General features: G+C 49.1%; 1 protein-coding gene across 10 annotated transcripts in view; it reads left to right on the top strand.

Annotated features, from left to right (window-relative positions):
* Nucleotides 1-899: 899 nt before the first annotated feature.
* Nucleotides 900-9,199, top strand: part of Apbb2 (amyloid beta precursor protein binding family B member 2) — a 308,714-nt gene continuing 300,414 nt past the window's right edge. For 9 of the 10 annotated variants that reach the window (XM_060380674.1, XM_021635491.2, XM_021635490.2 and 6 more), the window contains exon 1: nucleotides 903-1,037. The gene's annotated coding sequence lies outside the window, so the exon portion shown is untranslated. Of the gene's footprint in view, nucleotides 1,038-9,199 lie in introns of all 10 variants that reach the window. The other variant, XM_060380673.1, reaches the window with a different exon arrangement.

Raw genomic sequence — 9,199 nt, 5'->3', positions numbered from 1 at the left:
CGTTGGAAAAGAGCCATTACTTAAATTACAATTATTTTCAGAATTACCTTTCTAAAGGAGATAGCAGGTAGCATGTTCTGTGTGTACATTAAGAGTCCTCAAGACTAGTCCTCATGGCAGACTCACCAGCACCTGGGAATTTGTTACTTACAGGTGCTGGTGCAACGCGGCACAACCAACCAGTCTGATTCAGCCCCTGGGAAAAGGGCCTAGCATGTTGCTTCAGCAACCTTCCTAGGGAGTCTGACCTAGGCATCAGTTTAACAACCCCTGCCTCGGTGAAGAACAAATTAAGGACGTCCAGGTGCCTGCAGATCCACTCACTGGCTAACAAATCGGTAGCGAGCAGACCTTGCTTTTCCGTTTCGAAGGTGTGTTTCTCGCCTGGCGTCATCTTGCCGTAATTTTCCAGCGCGGGGATGTTCTCGTGTGGCATATGTCTGGGCGTGGGGGATAGCGAAGGCAGAAGGCAGGAAAAGTTTCACCTTTTAACGTTTGGCTAGCTGTGGGCAGCTCTCATCTGGGGTATTTTTCCATTCTGAGGGAACGCAGACGTGGGGGAGAAGAGTTCCCCCAACTGCCTTTTGGTGCAGACAGACGCCAGGCCACCCGGAGGGGACAGCCGGGTCGCCCCGCGCCCCGATCCCCCGGTGTCACCCCGGCGACCCCCGTCTCCCTGCTGTGCGGCGGCGGTGCCTTCTCCACCTGCAGGGGTCGCCCTGGGAGCGCGGCCCGCCCCCTTCCGCCGCGGCCCCCGCCCCCGGCCCCGCCTAGCTGGGTTCGCCGGGCTCCGCCAGGCCCCTCCGAGCCTCTGCTCGCGCAGCCGCCGCCAAAGCCTGGAGAAGTGGAATCTCGCCGCCGCCGCCGCTCCCTGCGCGGGCCTCGCGGAGCCACACTGGGCATGCTCAGTCGCCGGAGCCAGGGCTGCTCTCAAGTAGGAAGCTCGCGTGCTGCAGCCAGCAGCTGATCGGGTTGCTCAGCGGACTGCGAGACCTGGGAGCCGGGTCCCCGAGCCGATCCAACGCTGCGCAGCGCCGGTGAGCCCCGCTTCCTTCCACGCTGTCTGCCTGGGCAGCCGGGAGGTGGGGGTGGCCCGGAGTGCGGCACGCGAGCCGGGCAGCCGGCGAGCCTCGCTGCTTGTGCCCCCGCGGCTGCTGCTGGGTTTCTGGCGGTCACCGTCGGCCGCCCAGCCGCAGTCCCAGCTGCTGCAGCTGCCGCCGCATCTGCAGCGGGCGCCCGCTGCGGAGTCCCGCTCGCCCCGCGCCCTAGCCTCAGGGCCGGTGTTCTAGCCGCGAGCTCGCCGGGTCACTCCCATTGCTCCTCCACTCCCATCCGCAGCCGGGGCTCGGCAGGGCCGGGGCGAGGACGCCGGGTCGCAGGGCTGTGCCCGGGCGGCGACTGCGGAGGGCAAAGTGCGGGTGGGCGCGGGCGAGGAGCAGCGCACGCCCCCTTGCCCTGGAACCGGCCTGCCCGCCCAGCGGCGCGCTCTCACCGGAGACTCAGAGACCTGGCCAGCGTCTCTCGGGGTGCAGAGAGCCCGGCTGCCCAGAGGGGAGGTGGGGGCAAAGTTCCTGTCCCCTCTGCAAAGCAGAGAGCGTTTTAACTAGAAAATGGCTGTGTGCCGAGGGCCCGATCGGGGAAGCCGGTCATCGGGGTCCCGAACGCCCCACTGCTGCCCGCTAGGAGGGATGGTGGCTCAGACGCCAGAAATGACATTTGTGCGACGAAAACTAGCTGGGCGGAGGGAGGGATGCGGAATCCCGTAGAAACAATGAGAGGTGGTCCCTCCAGCTCGTTGGTGGAGAGGTCTGGAAACTGGAGGTCAGGCGCAAAAGGCCAAGGGAGTGTGGGGCTTAAAGAGAAAAAAAAAATTGGAGTAATCAGATGGAGAATTGGGACCGGTCTGTAGCAAGGCTCCGCACAGCCACGACTGTCCCGGTCACTTGGGGATGGACTGAGTGGTTGGAGAGGGCGCACATAGTGGAATTAGGTCAGGGTCTGAAGCCCAGTGGGCTCTTAGAGGGGCAGTTTTAAGAAGTCCTGTCACTGGCTTTGCGTTGTGCCCGTTCCTTTATGACTTAAATAAAAGTCATAAAGGAACCTTGTAAAATGATAACAATACCATTTTAATTTCAAGAAATAAGAAACTTTGTGAGGCTGGCCCTTTTTTTTTATTGTTATTTGTTCATTTCACCGATTTAAGAATGTATTATGGCAGCTGATCTGTTGTTTTAGGATATGGTCTCTTAAATACTGTTTTTTCTTTCTTGTTATGATAATTTATTACAGATCCTTCCCTGAAATGGCCATGGTAGTAGTACCTGAATCTGTGTGGCGGGCCTTGCCGAAACAGGACTCTAGAGGGGGCGTTTCTTTATGAACTTAGGAGCAGGCTTTGTCTTGTTCTCAGTTTGTATCTGGAAAGCAGAATTTGGCTGTCTTGGAACTCGGAGATTCTTAGCAGAATCTTAGAAATAGCATCTGTTTGGGAAGATGGTACTTGTCCCTGAGGATGGGGACCCCCTTTCCCCCACAGGCATGTGGAAATGTGGTGGGAACCAGAGTGGCAGGAGTGGGCAGTGGTCCCATCTGTGGAGTGTGGGAGTGTGTGTGTGTGTGGGGGGGGGGGGAATGCCACAGGTGCAAGATGGCTGCCGCTGTCCTTTTGAACTTGATATCTAAGATCGGCAGGTGCCCGCAGAAAGGTCCCAGAAAGAATGCCGTGTGGCACACTTGCTGAGAGCCTTTGAGATAGGACTCAAGTTGAGACCCTTTTCTGGTGAAGGTGCTGCTGATATCCTGCTTCCCTATTATTTCTTCCCCAAATGGATACTTTAGACCATTCACCTTTAAGGACAGGGCATAATTCCTGCTTTTTGAAACTTCATAAAGAAATAGTTGAAAAGCTTGAGGAGCTACAATGTAACAGTAATATTTTTTTTACATTTAGTTTCAGTAATAGAGACAAATATTATAAGAACGCTTGTGTGCAAACAGTATTTTAGAAGAGTTATTTTGTTTGTCGTGTTTCTATTTTCTGTGGACTTTTCCTGCCGGAGGAGAAACAGCAAACAAACATTGGATTCTTCTTCTGTTACATACAGCAGGAATCAATGCTTGAAACCCTTCCCATGATTATTAGAATTGTGTTCTGTTGCTTTCCCTGACTAGTGGGTATCTAATTTCATCTAAGAAAACTGGAATCTTAATATCTTTCATTCCACACCTTTAAAATAGGCAATACCTTTATGATACAACACCTTAAGTATTCCAGAGGCATGCTACAGTGGTTTATGAGACCAACAGCTACTTGTTACACTAATAAGGCTCCTAGGATGAGTTCTAGAAAAATATTTTATTGAGTTATTACTGATTATGTGGGTGATATTCTCCCTGCCTGGATTAAGAAAACTAGCATTTGATCAATGGTTGTTATGTGACAAAACTGATAATTAAGCTCTTTACATACTGTCTCTTGTATGTGATTTATGTGTGCATGCATACATGTGTGCACACATTTGTCATGTGCACATGTGATGGTCAGGATTCTTTGGTGTAGGTCCTGGTACCATCACCTTTTTTGAGACAAAGTTTCGTCTGTATTGTTGATGCTATGCATGCCAGGCTAACTGGCCTGAGAGCCTTGGGGGATAATTCTGTCTCTACCTTTCATCTTGCAGTAGGAATACTGTGTTAACCATGTCTGGCTTTAATGAAGGTTCCTGGGAGTTAAAGTCAGGCCCTCATCTTTGGATGGCAAGTGCTTTGCCCACGGATGCATCTCCCTAGGCCCTCATATAGTATCCTTTGCTGATGGTATCTTGGCATAAATGGCACCTGTCCACAAAAACCCTTCTAAGAGGCAGAGGCTTTCTTTTCAATCCTGCAGCAATCTCAGTGTGAAGTTTTCCCTCCTAAGAGGAGAATAGTTCAGTGTGTCCAATTATTATTCCCTAAGCATTCTCTTGCTAGACATCTTTGATTTGTAGTTTAGGATTAGGCTTGACTATTATAGCGTGTCTTCAGATGGGAATGCTTGTAAGAAGCCTCCGTGCCTATTTTCAAAACTGTTTTCTGTTCATTTATTTTCAGCACTGTTGTAGTACTAGCAAATAGAATTAGACCTAGGGATGATAAGCCTGAATTACTCATTTTAAAGTGTTGTCAGTGTGCATTCTGCATGATGGTGCGTGTTGGTGGTGTGTTTTGCAGCTGTACTGGCTTGCCCGAGGCAGAGTGGCTATAATTAAGGGTCTGGTAGGTCCTGATGGGAAGATCACCAGGCAGCGGAACGCCAAAGACTTTGCTCCTGTGCCCTGCTCCTCCGTTACTCCAACTCACCCCGTGACTTGGAGAAGTCAGCTTACATCTTGGGGTCTCAGTTTCCCCATTTGTAGGATGAGATTTGCAGTGGAATATGCCCTCTGGTTGTTTTACTATGTCCTTGGCCTGGTCCAGAGGCCTATGATACAGCCACTCAAGGATGGAGGAGTTCATTTAGAGCATAGGTGAGGCTGATTTTGTACATTTTAGGGCCTGTACTTTTCTTGTTTTGTTTAATGCCCTTCTTTCTTGGTCAGTTCCTGCCTCTTATTGAGCTTTTTATTTGCTACAAAATAGTTGTCATAAATGAACTATGTGTATCGGAGCCCTTCTGGGGTAGGGTTAGGCTTGGCTATTAGACTTTGGAAATTTCTTTTTCGCATCTTCTGAGCAGAGACTGACTGCTCTTAGCCTCACAGACATCTGGAAGATGCACTGGCTGCAGAGAAGGCATTCCACGTCTTGGTGGCTGGATTCTATCTTGTAGGATTCCAGCAGACCTTTCCCATGTTTTATCCTTCACCGTCCGCCCTTAGTGAGAGGTGCAGCCCTCGGCCTTAGGAGTTGATTGACACTGTCATCTAATGTGAGCATCTTCACTGGCTTGTGCAGGTGGTTTATGGTTGGCTGTTGCAGTAGTAGAAGTGCCAGCTAGATGATAGTAAGACAGAGAGCGCAGGGGACCTGTCCCATGCTGAGTTCTGCATGCTTTGCTTTCAGGATGCTCACACAGCTCAACACCATTAATCTTTAAGTGGGGCAGGAGAGGGTAGCTAGAGTCACTGCAGCACTTAAGTAACTGTGGGAACAGTGACATCAGCATCCCTAGCCTTCAGTGAGCGTCAGGATTCTGAACCCCTGCAAGGAGCAAGGCCAGGACAGGACAGCAAACATGACGAGGGTGGTAAGAACAGAATGCAGGGAAAAGAGGTAAGCCATCACCATGTGGTGTGAAGACTAGGGAGCCTGGACCTAGTTAAAGGCACTGGAGGTCAGCAGACTAACTAGCTTACCAGTTAACTAACCAACTAACAACAAAAGACACAGACAAAACAAGACAGAAAAAGAACTAAAGGGAAAAAATTCCAATGTATAATTTCCTGGTATGTATAGAATGCATGAATTCACAAAGACAAAGGAAAGAGAACATAGAGGAAAATAATGGGGTGGAAATGTGCTTTAAAGGTTTCCTTTACGTTAATGACTTGAGGATGTTAGGAAGTTAGCCACTGAACCTTTTTTCTCTTGTGGATGCTGCAGGATTTTTTGCCTGCTGGGCAGTACCTGAAGTTTCTAAAGTTTAGCTGTATTGGCAAGCAGGCTTCAGGAATGCTTGGAGTGGGAGGAAGTGTGGCTTTGTTATTTTTAGTTGACTAAAAAAATGCAGAGTTTTGAACTGAGCTAGAAGAAGAAGTGCATCTTGGAGGATGTAATTTAAGGGGACTTTGTGGGAGAGGAAAGGTGAGTTCCACTGCTGGGGAAGGAAGGCTTGGCATTGCCAGTGGGACAGGATGCAGCCTTTCCAATCCGCTACCCTCAAAATCGGATCTTAATTTGTATGCATTGGAAAAGTGAATGTTTTGTGTATATGCAAAGCACAATGCTAGCCTGCGGGCTGAGAGTCAGCCGGTGACATTTTCATTGTCCTTACTGCAGTGATAATGGTGATGATAAAGCCAGAATTTTATTGGTGTCCAAATGAGAAGAGCTGCCTCTTTCTTTGAGATTATGCTCTTCCGATTTTGGGGTAAGAATCTTTTGTGAGGGGATGGGAATATTTTCATTTGGCAGCTTAATGGTCCATGAAATTGCTAAGTCTGGGAATCTGGTCCTGAGATGCAGAGTTCTGCCCTTGGGATTGAGTTAGTAGCGAAGCCAGACCAACACATAGAGCTTGTGGGTGGGCTGCTGGGGCCTCTGGGCCTTCCAGGAATGTAGAGTCACCCAAAGTCCCAGGAGCTGTGAAGGAACTCATTTTGAAAGTGCCCTGGGAACCAGTGAGTATTTTTGAATTATAGCCCAAGAATGACAAGCAGAGTGCCAAGATGAAAGACAAGGGCCTGCGAGAGCAGACAGGACGAACGGCTGAAATGTGAATTCAGCAGGCAGGCCTGGAGATGTATCTTGGCATTTGTTTCTTTGTATGCAGACCTCTTTCTGGCAGAACAACATGCTTCTGCAATTTGGAAGTGGTGATTCTAGGAATTGCTGTTGGAATCAAGACCACTGAATCAAGAATTGCTTAATAGTCTTCTTAGTGTTGGCCGGCATGCTATCATGCCCTCCAGGATGAGCCTGAGATGGTTAGAGGAAGGTTAAGAACGGTTGGCCCCTGGAATTGCTGCTTTTCAACTCTTTTTTTTTTTTTTTTTTTTTGGTGATGGAAGTAGTGGGGTTACTATTTGGTTGGGGCAGAGGAAGAAAAAAGTTTCTAGGTTTGAAATAATAGTTTAACACAATAAATAACGTGTTTCAGGCAACACTTTAGATCTGTGCTTAGTGGACCTGGGAAGATGGCCCAGTCAGTAAAGTACTTGTCATGCAAGCGTGAGGACCTGATTACAATTCTCAGTATCCATGTAAAAGCTAGGCATTGTTCCTGCATTGTTCCTGCAACCCCAGCTCTGGAGAGGAAGAGACAGGAAGACCCTTGGGGCTTGGTGGCCAGCCAGTCTAACTGAATAGGTGATCTTCAGGTTCAGCGAGAGACCCTATCTTTAAAAATAAGGAAGAGATCTGGGCGTGGTAGCTCACAGTTTTAATCCCAGCACCTGGGAGGCAGAGGCAGGTGGATCTCTGAGTTCAAGGCCAGCCTGCTTTACAGAATGAGTTCCAGGACAGCAAGGGCTATGCAGAGAGACCTTGTCTCAACAAAACCAGGGAGGGAGAGGAAGAGGGAGAATGAATATGATTGAGGAGTATGAACAATGTTGACCTCTGACCTACATGCGCACACACACACACACACACACACACACACACACGCAAACATACACATACAAATCTGTGATTTATCATCTACATCTCATTAATATTAACTTTACCATGGAGCTTAATGAGCTCTTAGCTTCCTAGCTTTTATGTTATCCAACTCTCAGAAACCCTGTTCTTATTTTAGAGATAAGAAAGTTAATAGTCTGTACAGTGGCCATCTTGTTGTCCTGGACCTTCAGGCAGTACTGAGGAGACTATCGGTTGCCAGGTGATAGGATGAAGTAATCACATTTATTTATTAGGAGCAAACTGTGTGCCTGGAGTTCCTCAGGAAACATGTCATTTAAATCCTTAGGGGTACAGCCACATTTCCCATTTTACAGTTAACTGTGGTTCTGAAAAGCTAGAGGCTTTGTCTGGGTTCTACACAAATCTTTCCTTCTTGCCTCCATGCCGTTAAACTTCCGTTCGGTCAGTTTTGTTTTCAAAGCCCAAGGTTAACTAGAGTCTGCCTGTTGGTGGCATAGCTAGTTCCTCCCGGTTTTAGCCCCTAGGTGCATTTTTTTCATCTGAACACAGTTCACGATCAGCAGAATCCAGGTGTGATTTCCAGACACGTGGGAAACCAAGAGTTGCTCGGTTGACTCTCTGAGCATATCCCAGCATACATTCCTTCTGTATAAAATACAGGGGAATCTGATTAGTCCTCCCATGTAGGTACTGGGAAGCTGAGCTGCTGGATGAGCATTTCAGGGCTTTCCCAGCAGGCCTAAGGCTCGTCCGAGGTCCTGACTCCCAGGAGGGGTTTGGCCTGAAACCGTGAGGGATGGTGTGTTTCTCTGGGCATCCAGCTTGTTCTTTGCTGCTGACTGTGTTCTTAGCCTGGGGGTCTTTGTTTAGTTTGTTCAGTAGACTTTTGTTATAGGTATTGGCCAGGCTACCTTCTATATTGACTGTCTTGCTTGGCTGGGCAGTACCGCCTGTAATTTGAAGTACTGTGCATAGCTGGGCAGTACCACCTGTCATTGGAAGTACTGTGTATGGCTGGGTAGTACCATCTAGGTAGAAGGAGAAACCTAGCCCAAGGTAGGTTTCTTGGGTTGCTTCATTTTTGGGGAGCTAATGCAGTGTAATTTGTGGATGTCATGGGGAGCACCGCTCAGCCTTCCTGCTGTCTCTCTTCCTGCTGTCAGTGCCTAACTTCAGATCCCCCCCAAGAAACAAGTTTCATATATGTTTTCCTAGGTCATCCGGTGACTCCCAGACACCTCAGCTCCATGTGCTCATTCCTCTGTGCAGCAAATGTTTATTGAATACATAGTTGGTGCCAGGCACTGTGCCAAGGTCAGGAGGACAGAGGAATGTGACAGCGTTGGTAGCAGGGTGCTAGAGTGGAGTTTTGCGGGAGTGGCAAGAAAGGCAGCCGTCCCTGCTTTACAGAAGTAGGGGTGCTGCATGGAAGAGGGGCCATGGCAAGTAGCTCCTGTGAAAATCCCCGTTGAGAAACATTTTCCTGGCTCCTTCCCCTGTTGGCTCCCTGGAACTTTTGGAGCCTGTCTGCCCTGCCAACAGAGAATCCTTCTATGAAAGTAGGAATGTGGCCATTCAGATCTCTGCAGTACCTGCTTTGGTGTGTGGACAGTGGGGGGCACTTTTGCCCTGCAGGGCACATTGGCCTAGAGATGTTTTAGCTTGACTTCCTGAGGGTCAAATACCGGCCTTTGCAGATGGAGATTAGGGGTGCCAATGTGCAGTGTCCAGGGCACCGCTCCCCTGCAGAGAGTATCGGGGCGTGGTTGTTGAAAGTCATACTCTTAGGGTTCTGGCATTGCTCTGTAGTGGCCACATGTTCCACCAGTGACAGACTTCTGGTTGAACACCATAATTATGCAATGCCTCACTGTCCTCACCTACAAGCAAGAAAGCTGAAGGTATGTGTGTC

The sequence above is a fragment of the Meriones unguiculatus genome, chromosome 3 (genome assembly GCF_030254825.1).
Source record: "Meriones unguiculatus strain TT.TT164.6M chromosome 3, Bangor_MerUng_6.1, whole genome shotgun sequence".
Taxonomy (NCBI): Eukaryota; Metazoa; Chordata; class Mammalia; order Rodentia; family Muridae; genus Meriones; species Meriones unguiculatus.
This window is presented reverse-complemented; position numbering and strand designations above follow the sequence as displayed.